The sequence below is a fragment of the Mesoplodon densirostris genome, chromosome 9 (genome assembly GCF_025265405.1).
Source record: "Mesoplodon densirostris isolate mMesDen1 chromosome 9, mMesDen1 primary haplotype, whole genome shotgun sequence".
In the NCBI taxonomy this organism is placed as follows: domain Eukaryota; kingdom Metazoa; phylum Chordata; class Mammalia; order Artiodactyla; family Ziphiidae; genus Mesoplodon; species Mesoplodon densirostris.
Window position 1 is genome coordinate 87,474,141 of NC_082669.1, and position 14,187 is coordinate 87,488,327.

The 14,187-nt window shown below is 36.7% G+C and overlaps 1 pseudogene; it reads right to left on the reverse strand.

The window, feature by feature from the left end:
• The window catches only part of LOC132495803 (developmentally-regulated GTP-binding protein 1-like), a 90,396-nt pseudogene that overhangs the window by 29,572 nt on the left and 46,637 nt on the right, over positions 1-14,187 (reverse strand).

The following is a 14,187-nucleotide window of genomic DNA, read 5'->3' on the forward strand; positions in this document are numbered from 1 at the left end:
TTTTAAGATGTTAGGTCTGTCAAAGCAAAGTGTTCCATATTACTCTTCTGTTTCCATGGAACAAAAATGAAATCTATTTCTAAAGGAAAAAAAAAAAAGGATTCCTCTGTCTCTCTCTCTCTCTGTCTCTCTCTCTGGTACTCTGTCTCTTTTGTTCTTGAGAATGATTATAAAAATGTTTACTTTCATGAAGTACCCCTACCTAATTTTGAGATGTATATATTTATTTATTTTAAATCTTAATTTTCTTGTTGATAGACTTATTTAGCTGTTCAATTTTACTCTCTGAATAGGAATGAAAGGTGGAAGATTCAGTGACAAATTTGAACAACTTAATCCTTACTATCACAGAAACAACTTCAAGTTCTACATGCATAGCAACCTATCTTTAAGAAACAAAAATGGCTTGTAATATATCAATAAGGACTTTAAAGGGATATCTGAACTTTAAATGATCAGTGTAAAATTGTTTTTCAATTACATGATGCCATGTAAATTTATATTATTACTATTATTATTTTAAATAATTCTGTTGCAAGTTTTTCCATTAGAGAAAGAAGTAAGTTTTAAAACTTGCTACTTGTTAGGATTAATTTAAAAACCAAGAGGAAAAAAATAAGTGAGAAAATATGAAATGCCAACAAGAGTAAAAGGTGCTCAGAAGTGGCCATTTAGTCCTCTTAACTGAATAGTGTGTGACCACTGGAATGTAATTTGTAACCTCTGATGTAATTATTTATGCATTAATTCCATCCTAGTCTTTTAAGAGAGCTAATGGCAAACATTTTCCATTTCTGTAATAATCAAATGATTTCTTTCTTGCACTTATGCAAGAAAGTGCATAGACTTAACATAAACATGTTAAGTTTATTTACCTTAAAAGTTAAGACTTTTACATCACTATTTAAAAATGCTTCCACTTCTGACAGCTTTGGCCTATCTTTCTCAATGTCAAAAACTAATTCAATTTCTGTCTAGAGAGTGGGTTTCAGGAAAGTTTAGAGACTTTTCAGCTCTTCAAAAAATATATCAGGCTCAGTAACAGGGAAGCTCTTGATTTTCTTTGGATTTGAAGCAACTACTACAAAAGAAGTGAATTGTTCACAAGATTTTTGAGCATTTCTTTTCCTGAAATTATTTTTATTGTATTGTATTATGCTTACTTGAAAACTTGATAACTTGCTCAGATTTCAGAATCTCATCACGTTTTCTTTCTGGGATTGAAATGCATTTCTATCAGCAAATAAAAAAATCTATAGCAAAAGGTTTGTCACCTTTGAATATAATTCATTGTCATCTCTTTAAAGTATATGAAAATTCAACATGAAAGGTATTATCTTTTTTTTTTTTTTTTTGTGGTACGTGAGCCTCTCACTGTTGTGGCCTTTCCCATTGCAGAGCACAGGCTCTGAACGCGCAGGCCCAGCGGCCATGGCCCATAGGCCCAGCCGCTCCGCGGCATGTGGGATCTTCCTGGACCGGGGCACGAACCTGTGTCCCCTGCATCGGCAGGTGGACTCTCAACCACTGCGCCACCAGGGAAGTCCAGAAAGGTATTATCTTTTTACATTTCATAATTCATGCTCAAAATGATTCACTTGTATTGTATTTGAAACCTGTTTACTTTTCTCCATCCTAGAATAAAAATAATTAGGTTGGTGGGATTCTTTGTGATCTCTAATACTGTTCATTTAAGCTGGTCTTTACATATGAAATTTTTCTATATTTTTCTAAAGTTCCAAATAAATGAAAATTCTTAAGGGATAAGTGGATGCTATTACAAGTACAAAGATTAGCATATCACAAAGACTAAAGAACAATACAAAGAAATTGAGATTATAATGATTTTCCTTTCTAATATTTACTTAATGTTATCTAAAGACTTTAATGCTTACTGCAGTGCTGCTCACATATCACTTGATTAAACCTTGTTCAATAAATGAATGAACTTTGCATAAAACTTTGCATTTAATTTTTTTAAACTTTAGTTTATTTAATGTGATATTAACACATTTTACTACATTATCAAATGTCTAGAAGATTTTAGTACTTTGCCAAGGAGAATTTTTTCATAATTAATTTGATTTTATAATACACAGCTTATGACATGACTACACTTGGAAGGTATTAAATAAATAGCAATGAATAGAAAAAAAGCTAGTCACTTTCCACAAAACATGTTTTAAACTGGTCTAAACATTCTTTAAATTTTAATATTTATTTAAATCTACTATTTCAAAAGTTTTATTGGTACTCTAAAGACTGAATTGAATTAGGAAATATTTATGCTATCTGAAAGGATCATAATGACAAAAGTTTATGGTACTAATAATAGACTATGTATGATACTAATATAATATTATGATATTTATGTATATATGATACTAATAATTTAGAAAAATATTATATGTAAGAAGGAACTCTAATATTTAACTAGTATTAGAAAAGAAAAATAACATATACCTAAGAGATATATCAATTATCTTCTATTCACAGATAAAATGTGTTGGCAAAGTATTTGTTCAATACTATGTCTCATTATACATCATTTTGTTTCAGTGATGTTCTTTTATCCATACCCTTTATTTCAATGATGTAATATATTCCAAATAACATATGGTAGTCATTTAAAATTTCAGAATAACTTTACTTTTCTCAAAAAAAAGCTACCAGATCACTCACTGCATAGAACATGATCAAAGCTTTTTATACTTTAATAAGATCTTAAAGACAGTGCAGCTTAACTCCTATCTTCTTTTTCCCATTTTTCTTATCCACATTTTGCACATTGATAAACTGAGGAGGGATGAAATTATATGTGTTGAAGGTCATACTATGACTATTGACAGGAAGAGGACCAAAATCTCCTGACCTCCAATTTTGTGGCTTTGCCCACTGCACCATTCTGTTTCTTCCCCAAATCTGGGCTTTAAAAATATCAGTGACTTATGGTGAAACTCAAGCCCTCACAAGCAGAATTTTCCATTAGTTCCCTTCAATCTTTATATGAATATTAAAAGCAGGAAATTTGGTTGAGATAAAAGTCACTCCCAAAGTTTAAGGGACATGTTTAAGACTGTGCAGATACTTAGCATAAGTGCCAGGATCACAAGTCAAACCTAAGACTCTATATTTAGTATATTTCACTAGATCACACAGCTTTTGGTCTAAATGTGCATTCAAGCCAGAGCATCTTGCCATGCTGGAGGAAAGATGAGGGAGGTTATGGCCAAAATATGTAAATGAGCACCTGCTGGACACCACGAGAGCCATCTGCTGGTTGGATTCTCATATCCACTCACTCACCTCTTAGCTTTTCCCTCAGTCATTCAGGATGTGAAGGAAGGGCCACATTCTCTAATTATGGATTTTCAGGCATTAGCAGTCACTGTGATCACCTCATAATGAACTTGTCAAAGAAGTGCCTGCTTGATCTATGTACTAGTATCTTAAGCTACTTGAGGACTCCAGGTTATTCTTTTTTTTTTTTTTTTTTTTTTTTTTTTGCGGTACACGGGCCTCTCACTGTTGTGGCCTCTCCCATTGTGGAGCACAGGCTCTGGACGTGCAGGCTCAGTGGCCATGGCTCACGGGCCCAGCCGCTCCGCGGCATGTGGGATCTTCCCGGACGGGGGCACGAACCCATGTCCCCTGCATTGGCAGGTGGACTCTCAACCACTGCACCACCAGGGAAGCCCTCCAGGTTATTCTTAGATTGCAGCTTTCACAAACACTTAAAGTTGACCCTATGGATTCCCAGAATCATTCATTCTAGCATTCATGCCAGCATTGGCTATAACTTTAATTTATGATTCTCAGGATCCTTAGAACCTTAATTTTCAAATCAAATTGAATCAATGTACTCACTAAATACCTTTTTTAGTTCTATCAGTGTCTAGGACTGATTATTCAATGGATATGAACATTATAAAAATAAAGCAGTCACAAGGAAAATTGGAAGCATACAGAAAAAAAATAAAAATAAAAGAATAAAAGACACAAGTAATCACCACCCAGATACAGTTGTTAATTTTAGGTATATATTTTTCCTTATATACGCATGTATGTAAGTTGTATATAAATTTTAAAATATAAGTGAGATGAGGTAAATATATATATATATATATATATATATTTAAAACATAGCTACATAATCCCATTGTACAAATTTTACGATTTAACAATACATTATAAAAAAAGTACCCTGTTTTCCAATATTATTCTTCAACATCATTTAAAATAACTGCATGGTGTTTTTATTGTATACATAAATCATGATTGATTTAACCATTTCCCATTTGTTTAATATTTAGGTTACTAACAATATCTTTGTTCTAATTAATTTCTATGAAAATCATTACATATAAATCTTGGCATATACATCTAATTATTTCTTTAGGAAAAGCTTCTCAAAGTGGAAATTTCTGGGTCAGAGCATGAAACTTACTCATAAAAGATAATTCATGTAAAAAAAAAGATAATTCATGTAATATAGATCAGTGGAACAGGATAGAAAACACAGACATAAACCCATGCACATATGGTCACCTTATTTTTGATAAAGCAGGCAAAAATATACAATGGAGAAAAGACAGCCTCTTCAATAAGTTGTGCTGGGAAAACTGAACAGCTACATGTAAAAGAATGAAATTAGAATACTCCCTAACACCATAAACAAAAATAAACTCAAAATGGATTAAAGACCTAAATGTAAGGCCAGACACTATAAAACTCTTAGAGGAAAACATAGGCAGAACACACTATGACATAAATCACAGCAAGAGCCTTTTTGACCCACCTCCTAGAGAAATGGAAATAAAAACAAAAATAAACAAATGGGACCTAATGAAACTTCAAAGCTTTTGAATAGCAAAGGAAAACATAACCAAGAAGGAAAGACAACACTCAGAATGGGAGAAAATATTTGCAAATGAAGCAACTGACAAAGGATTAACCTCCAAAATTTACAAGCAGCTCATGCAGCTCAATAGCAAAAAAACAACCCAATCCAAAAATGGGCAGAAGACCTAAATAGACATTTCTCCAAAGAAGATATACAGATTGCCAACAAACACATGAAAGGATGCTCAACATCACTAATCATTAGAGAAATTCAAATCAAAACTACAATGAGATATCATCTCACACCAGTCAGAATGGCCATCACCAAAAAATCTAGAAACAATAAATGCTGGAGAGGATGTGGAGAAAAGGGAACACTCTTGCACTGTTGGTGGGAATGTAAATTGGTACAGCCACTATGGAGAACAGTATGGAGGTTCCTTAAAAAACTACAAATAGAACTATCATATGACCCAGCAATCCCACTACTGGGCATATACCCTGAGAAAACCATAATTCAAAAAGAGTCATGTACCAAAATGTTCATTGCAGCTCTACATACAATAGCCCGGAGATGGAAACAACCTAAGTGTCCATCATCCGATGAATGGATAAAGAAGATGTGGCACATATATACAATGGAATATTACTCAGCCATAAAAAGAAATGAAATTGAGCTATTTGTAATGAGGTGGATAGACCTAGAGTCTGTCATACAGAGTGAAGTAAGTCAGAAAGAGAAAGACAAATACCGTATGCTAACACATATATATGGAATTTAAGAAAAAAAAAATGTCATGAAGAACCTAGGGGTAAAACAGGAATAAACACACAGACCTACTTGAGAATGGACTTGAGGATATGGGGAGGGGGAAGGGTAAACTGTGACAAAGCGAGAGAGAGGCATGGACATATATACAATACCAAACGTAAGGTAGATAGCTAGTGGGAAGCAGCCGCATAGCACAGAGAGATCAGCTCGGTGCTTTGTGACCGACTGGAGGGGTGGGATAGGGAGGGTGGGAGGGAGGGAGACGCAAGAGGGAAGGGATATGGGAACAGATGTATATGTATAACTGATTCACTTTGTTATAAAGCAGAAACTAATACACCATTGTGAAGCAATTATACTCCAATAAAGTTGTAAAAAAAAAAACAATCAGTTTGCTGATGTCACAGGTGTAGAAATCACATCTTTTAATTCTGCAGTTTAATTTTGGTTTTCCTATAACCAAATTTAGGGGCTTCCCTGGTGGCGCAGTGGTTGAGAGTCCGCCTGCCGACGCAAAGGACATGGGTTCGTGCCCCGGTCTGGGAAGATTCCACATGCCGCGGAGCGGCTGGTCCCGTGGGCCACGGCCGCTGAGCCTGCACGTCCGGTGTGCTCCGGAGCCTGCGCTCCGCAATGGGAGAGGCCACAACAGTGAGAGGCCTGCGTACCGCAAAGAAAAAAACAACAAAAACCAAATTTAGCGAAATTTCAGGTTTGGTCAGGTTATCTTTTCACTGTAGAGTGATTTCATCTTTCCTTCTCCCTATTTAAAATTTTCCTGCTAGGTATGGCATGTACCAGTAAATGTTATGATGGCTTCATTTCTTTCCCTAAAGTATTTTTTTCATTAGCTTTATAGCAATAAAAACAAATTTTATTTTCACCTTTTATTATATGTACCATTCACACATTTTGTGTTTAGTTCTAGAAACCCAAGGGGAACATCTTATTTTCCACATTACCTATTTTTAAATTGTACCAGATTTATCAGAAGATTCCACTAAGCCTTTTCCATATATCTTCTTGGCCAGTGATATGCATGTGACTATTTTACCTCCAAGGGAGTCTGAGAAGGCAAGTCATTTTATTTTAGTTTAGTTTTTGTTTAATATATTTTGGAAGGCAAGTTATTTTAATTGGATATTTTTTAGCTGAGGAAAATTGGGGACATCTTAGTAAGAAAGAAGGGGAGTGGGGATGGGAAACTAGAAGTGATGTGACAAGAGATACTGGAGTTAGTGCAGATTCATCCTCCAGGATGGAGGCAACTTGGCTTAGTATCTGGTCACATGGCTGCTTCTCCATCCTCTTGCCTCTTCTAGGCTGACAGCTTCTTAAAAAGCAGGGTCAGAAACTACTGCTGGCAGGCCAATTTCAGGCTGTTTTGCATGGCCTTTGAGCTAAGGATGATTTTGATGTTTTTAAAGGGTTGTTCAAACACAGAAGAAAGAATATGTGACAGAGACCCACAAAGCCTAAGATATTTACTATTTGGCTCTTTGTAAAAAAAATCACAAACTTTTCTGGACCTTTTTTAAAGGTCCAGACTCAAGTTCCAGCAGTCTTTCCTCTCATCTTCCTTTCTGTTAACTCTAGCTACCAGATATATTGTGGAAAATTTTAATTTTCCCATATCCCACAGGAATTATGTTTCCTACTCTCACCTTCTGCTTTAGCTTGAATACCCAGCATCACTGCAGCTTCAACCCACTCATTACTTTGTGTTTATGTTTCATTTCTGAAACACTATACACATATACATTTTTATGACTATATATACTTACATATATACACGTTCATGACTATAGGTATATGTTTACATACATATGTTTATGACAGTGACACTGGCCATACATTTTCATTTTATTCTTTTCATGTTCCCTGTCTTTCTGTTGCTTTATTTACAAAGTTTCTGTTACGTAAAATATCTTAATGTAATGTGAAAGTGTGTGTTTATAATAGATAAATCTCACTCATCTCTTTTTATTTTTTATTTTCTGTGATTTCCCCTCTTTTCCTGATTTTTTGACTGGAGCATTTTTATACCTCATTTTTCTTAAATATTAAAAAGGTTCTAACTCCATTATTTTAATCATTGCTTCTTCATTTTCCAGCACTTTATTAATAGGAATTAATTATTATCTATTTCTTCAACACTGTCATTTCTTCATCCTTCCTATTCCTTCTTTTTTGGTGTTGTAATTTCCATATTTATTTTTCATTTTCCCTAATGTTTACCTCATAGAATTCATCCCTTTATTTTTTATATGCTAAATTGAAGTAGAATTTGTTGGCTCAATGTTATACCTCACCATTTCACTTTTCAGTTAATTAGGATAAACCATCTCCTCCCAAAACCGTGAAGGACTCATGTATCCCAGCTCTGAACCAATCACACATGGCATTTTCTCTGGCTGCAGGAACTGCTTTAAGAGGTCAGGAACATGAGCTCAAGTCTTTGGTTCATTGAGTGTGGGAAGTGCTCTCACCAGGTGGACATAAATGAGGAAGGATAAAGCTCAAATGCTTCTTTTAAGACATCCCATGATTAAGGGTGAAATCAGTCTTAGAACAAAACTGACATTGTGGATGGCAGTGTAGAGAAAGAGAAAGATATATATAGAGAAAACAACAACAGGGTAAACCAATCATGAATTCTCTGTCTCCGGATTTCATGTGAATTGATTATGTCCTTACTGTTTAAGTTTTGCTACTCAAAGAGTGATTCATGGACCAGCAGCATATTAATATTGCCTGCAAGCTTGTTAGAAATGAAGTCTTAGGCCTCATCCCAGACCAACTAACTCACAATCTACAGTTCATCAGAATTCGCAAGAGATTAATATAGACACCAAAATTTGAGAAGCATTATCCATAGCAGTGGCTCTCAAAATGTGGTTCATGGATCCCTGGGAGTTTCCAAGGCCTTTCCATGGTGTCTGTGAGGTTGAACCTGTTTTTATAACTATTGTAAGACACTATTTTCCCTATCTACTGTACCTGGTACTACAATAGTTTTCACATTCTTAGGGAGGAATAATGCTGAAAGGAGAACATAGATTAATACTGACTTGGAGGTTTTCTCTTTTCTTATTCTAGAAGGGGCTTGTGTTGTTTCGATTTTCAGCATCTTTTTCTCTTTCTTTTTATACCATTGACTTGAGCCCACTCTCAATCTGTGTGGTTTAGGTGTGGATGACCTCTGGCCCTTACTGCTCTCCCTCCAGGCACACAGATATAACCTAAGTCTGGCCAATTACCTCATTTTTTCTCTTGGCCACAGTGATTGATTCTGAAATTGGCATATGACCCATGTTAGCGCATTCCGAAGAAATACTGACACTTGTTTTTCCTGGAAAATATTGGGAACAAGAATCTCTCTTTATACTGTTTTCTTTTTAAAAGATGATATAAGCTAGCACTGCCAGGAATTCCCTTTGGACATGGCTTCCCTGTTATGGCTAGGTATAGAATTTGGATCTAAAATAATATTTCTCAGAATCTTGAGTCATATGCTATGTTACTGCAGGCTGAGTGTATACCATGAAACAAAGGCACGGTATAATATTAACTAAAACCTTGAAAATTACCAGTTCACATTCATTTCCTTCCAGAAACTGGTATTAATTGTTATTAATCTTAGTAATTGATGATGTCAAGTCATTATTTTTTCCCTTTATTTTCATGAGTATTTGAGAAAAGTCTGAGTAGGCTTCATGAATATAGATAATCAGATATATTTTTGAACTGAAGATTCTAGTGCCCCTTTCTTATTCATCTTTCAATCTCAGTACCTAGCCCACTGCCTGCTTCATAGTCATTGCTGACATGAATAAAGAATTTTGAATATAGGCATTATAACCTCAAATCTCTTCTTCACTACACTGAATTTATGTTATAAATTTTGTAAGGAGTTGAAAATATTTTTTCATGGTTACCATATTATCTTTCAAGGACCCTCAATTATAATTTGACTTCTAAAGCTTCAGAGAATATCATGACAAACTTTATGGGAAAGGTTTCCCTTTAATTTAATAAATAGTTATTGTGTACTTAATATGCTTGGCCTTATGCTGGTTGAATAAGATACAATCCACAATGTCTATACTCAAAAAGATCCTATCTAGCAGATAAGATGGACATAAGCATACTTTTATCTCTGTGTTGTAAGAGCAGCAGATGTTGAAACACGGATGGAGTGAGGAGTGATAAACTTTATCTGTGAAGATCAGAAGGATCTTCTTGATCTTGAAGGATGAGAGAAGTGGAGATGGAGGATATTACAGGTAAAAGAAAGGCATGTTTAAATATACCAGTATTTGATGCACCAATATTTGGGGGAAACCGTAGACAGTTTAGAATTATTTGCAGTACAGACGGTAGGAGACGAGACTAAAGAGAAATGCTGAAGGCGTATCAAGAAGGACCTTGGGTGCCATATCAGGGAACTCTGACTTTACTCAGTTGACCAGTGTTATTTACCTTTAAAGAAAATCCACTTGAAAAACATACAAATCCCTCCTAAAACAATTTGAGATTATAGTAGGTTGTGTATTCCTCCTTCTGTGAAAACCAATTCTAGAGATGAAGTGGATCCTTCAAAACATCTTGCAGAGGACAGAGAAGCATTCTGGAAACAATGGGGAGGGGACTGGATGACAGACATGAAAGCTAGACTTACGGCAGTGGCTGTGTGAATGGGGAGGTTGACAGATTTGAGAACCTTGAGGGATGGTATTTCTATAAGAACCAACAGGAGTTCTTATAGAAATCAGGGCTTTGATCTAATTTATTTACTTATATTTAAGTCAGAATAAGAAAGCTTTAAAAATAATTATCCCTTAGCGTTCCAGGGACATAATCACAGGAGTTTAGATTTGGTAGTATATATTATTTAACTTTACAAACATAGAGGTTATTTATAGTCCCTTTAGAGAATGATTATTTATAAACATATTAAATAAAGGGGAAGGGGACACCGCCTCATAAACTGAAATGATTAATTTATAGCTTGAGACTTTTGACCAAAGACGCTGCTTACTCCTTTACTTTAGATTTGATGTTATATTCCTGTACAGTATTATAGTCTCTGAAATAGCCTAAAATCTGTTGGTTCCAATTTTATACAGATAATATTAAATTAGTTTTGGTGCTCTAAAAGACTTTTCAGAACTTGACAGTGACTATTTCCTAATTTTCTTCTGCTCTTATAATTTACTTTTTTCTTTACCTACATTGTAAAATTTGCATTTTTTACTTTATAACTTGATTGGTTAGAGTAATAATTCCCAATTTCTTTTACATCATGGTATACCTAGAAAATGATATACATATACAATACATAAAAGGCAGTAGATAGGGTTGTTTGCTTCAGAAGCCCACAAGCCAGGTGCTCTAGCCTACCACACCCTTATCATACTCCTTTATAGCTGGAGGGAATTGCTACCATCTCACACTCCCATAGCCCATTCACACTGGTTAGAACGCTCTGAGTTAGGAGTGGAACTTAAAGAGGTCATGATTATGGGATGGACACGTGGGTTGTTCAGTGAATATCATGGTAGTATTTGATGTACCATACAGCAAAAGTGTCAATTGGCTCAAGGAACAGTTGCTACTGGTCACATAAGAATTTTGCAACATGGTATGCATAACTGAGGACAACCTACAATCATTATGGAGAACATGACTGAAAGCATGTTTTATTGATGAAGACTCACGAGTCTTTGATAGGGTATTACAAATATCCAATTCTTTCATTTCATAAATAAGAACACTTGAGACCAAAAAAATTATGTGTCCATGGGCTTCCCTGGTGGCGCAGTGGTTGAGAGTCCGCCTGCCGATGCAGGGGACATGGGTTCGTACCCCGGTCCAGGAGGATCCCACATGCCGCGGAGCGGCTGGGCCCGTGAGCCATGGCCGCTGAGCCTGCGCGTCCGGAGCCTGTTCTGTGCAACGGGAGAGGCCACAACAGTGAGAGGCCCGCGTACCACAAAAAAAAAAAAAAAAAAAAAAAAAAAAAAAAAAATGTGTGTTGACTAGAAGTAAATGACTTGAATGGAGGTTAAATGACTGTACTGTAAGCTTTATGAAGCTGGGGACATTTTGGTAATTGCTATATCCCATTGCTTGGTAGAGTGCAAAGCACATGGGAGAAGTTTCCTAAAATTTTGTTGAGTCGAATAAATGAACGAATGAATGAATGAATGAATAAACTGGCCAGGGTCAAATAGGTAATGGCAGAGCCAATAGGAGAATTACAATCTTCCTCTCCCAGCTCAATGATTTGATCCCCTTTGTATAGACTGTATGTCACACTGTTATCAATGTTCTATGAATAATTCATCACGTGGCACAAGGCACAAAAGGTCATGGACATATTCTAGAATTGAGTATTTTAAGGATTTACCTTTTCTTCTGTTTTGTAGCAGCTCCTATCGATCATACTCATAAATGAAGAGGAAATATTTGGGTTGCTATAAAGCTTATATTTATCTTGTATTTTAAAATACAACAAAATTGGTCTAAAATGAGCTTTCACAAATTTTTTTTCTCTTCGGTAGTTATAATATTTTGTCATTTTCTTCAATAATAGAATATATTCAGGTTTGTCTTTATTTCCATTAATTAAATGATGAAAGATAAAAGTTTAAGTAATTACTCATGTGTCCTATATGCAAGCATGAAAAGCAGAGCGAGCACTGTCACTGAAAGGTTATGTCACTCAAGAATTCATTAAACATTCATTAGCCTCACCTCGGGTAAAGGTGTCCTTGTTTACATATTTGCAGATTTGCATACTCATGCCCTGAACAAGATTTCAAAAATGTTTATGATCCTATGACCACCTTAATTATGAATTCCCAAATAGATAAATAATAAATAAATAAATAAACAAATCCTAATGAATGTGGTCATTTTTTTTTTCCTACCTGGTCCTTTATGCAGTTCAAAGTACAAGGTGACATGAAGATATGTGAAGTGCCAGTTTGGGTGCCTCCATCTCCCTCCTGAATCTTGATCCAAAGCCAGAAGGGGTTTGGGGTAGGATGCTTGGTCATTTGGAAAGCTGCAGTGGTTGGCCTCGCAGATGGAGAAAGGGGAAAGTTTCCATGTCTGAATGACATCCTCATCCCCCAACATATGGCTGTAACCATTTTTTTGTGTTTCACAGAGAAACCACAGGCTGGAACGTATTTAAATTCTTTGATAAGATTTTCGTGAATTTTCAGCAGAAATCCTCCACTGTGGTTCTGGGGTAAGGCAGAACAACACTGGGGATGTGTAATCTGGGAACTGGCCTTTGCGTCTGGTCTAAGTCCTCACTAGTTTCAGATACTCCCAGATATTTTCCAACAAGTCATCAAAATTCCAGCAATGATGGGCAGAGATGGGTACAATGAGGCATCTTATAGACGATACGCAATTTCTCAGTGTAGATCTGATCAATCTTATTTAACTAACACATAGATATCAGGGGATATAAACTCTGTTTCCTTCCACCACTTCAATGAAGTCACTAGCTGTGGTATCGCGACGGTCACATCGGCATTCGTTCTCAGCCAGAAAGCTCTTCACAGTTTCAGCATCCAGCTCACTCTGAGGGCAAGAGGCTTTCAGATGAATGCGCCTCTTATCTTCTTAAAACCAATATTAGAGGGCTTGTTGCTCAAGTGAATGCCAAAGTCTTCCAGCTCGTTTTCAATTATCTTCTTATGACTCAACAGTTCAGGACATCCAGAACAACCAGGATCAAGTTACATGTTCGGGCCACTGCAACGACTTGACGGCCTCTGACTCTCCCATCCTTGGCACCCTCAATGATACCTGGGAGATCCAGGAGCTGGATCTTGGCCCCCTTGTATCTGATGACACGGGGCACAGTGGTTAGAGTAGTGAATTCAGGCTGCCACCTCAGAATATACCCCTGCCAAGTTACTGAGCTGGGCTGACTTCCTCATAGTTAGAAAGAAAGCCCACAAACCCAATTCGAGCACCACCTGTCTTGGCTACAACAAAACCTTCCGGCTCACCAGCACCACCACCTGTTCGAGTAATGAATTCTCCACGAAGCTTACCAGAGCGAGACTTAAGCAGCCCTAAGTGGTGTGCTGTGGTCTTGTTCTTTTAGTCCGAGCCATCTCGGCTTCGATCTCCGAGGTGCTGGCTAAGGTGCTGCTCCTAGTGGCGAGTCCCCGGGGGTACAGTGGCCTCCACACTGTCTGCCTCTGTCACACACCCGCCAGCGAACCTGCCAAAGCCAGCCGGAGTTACTGCAGTGCGCAGGCGCGATACTTCCTACTTCTCGCGAAAGTTCAGGGTTCTATTCACCGCGATAATACAGCGCGCGGAAAAGTCTTCTCACCGACGCCCTTCCAATTCCCCCGTTTTTGGAGGAAGCTTTTCTGTCATTTCTTTTTTGGCTCCTGGGCTGCGTCAGTGAGTTTGGACCTCTGTTCTGGCCCCTATGTGCACACAGGTATGTATTGTCAAAAACCGAATTCTGCACACAGAGTAAAACAAAGCAGAAAGATCAGTTTGTTTGCAAGGCTTACGACCTGCAAAACCGG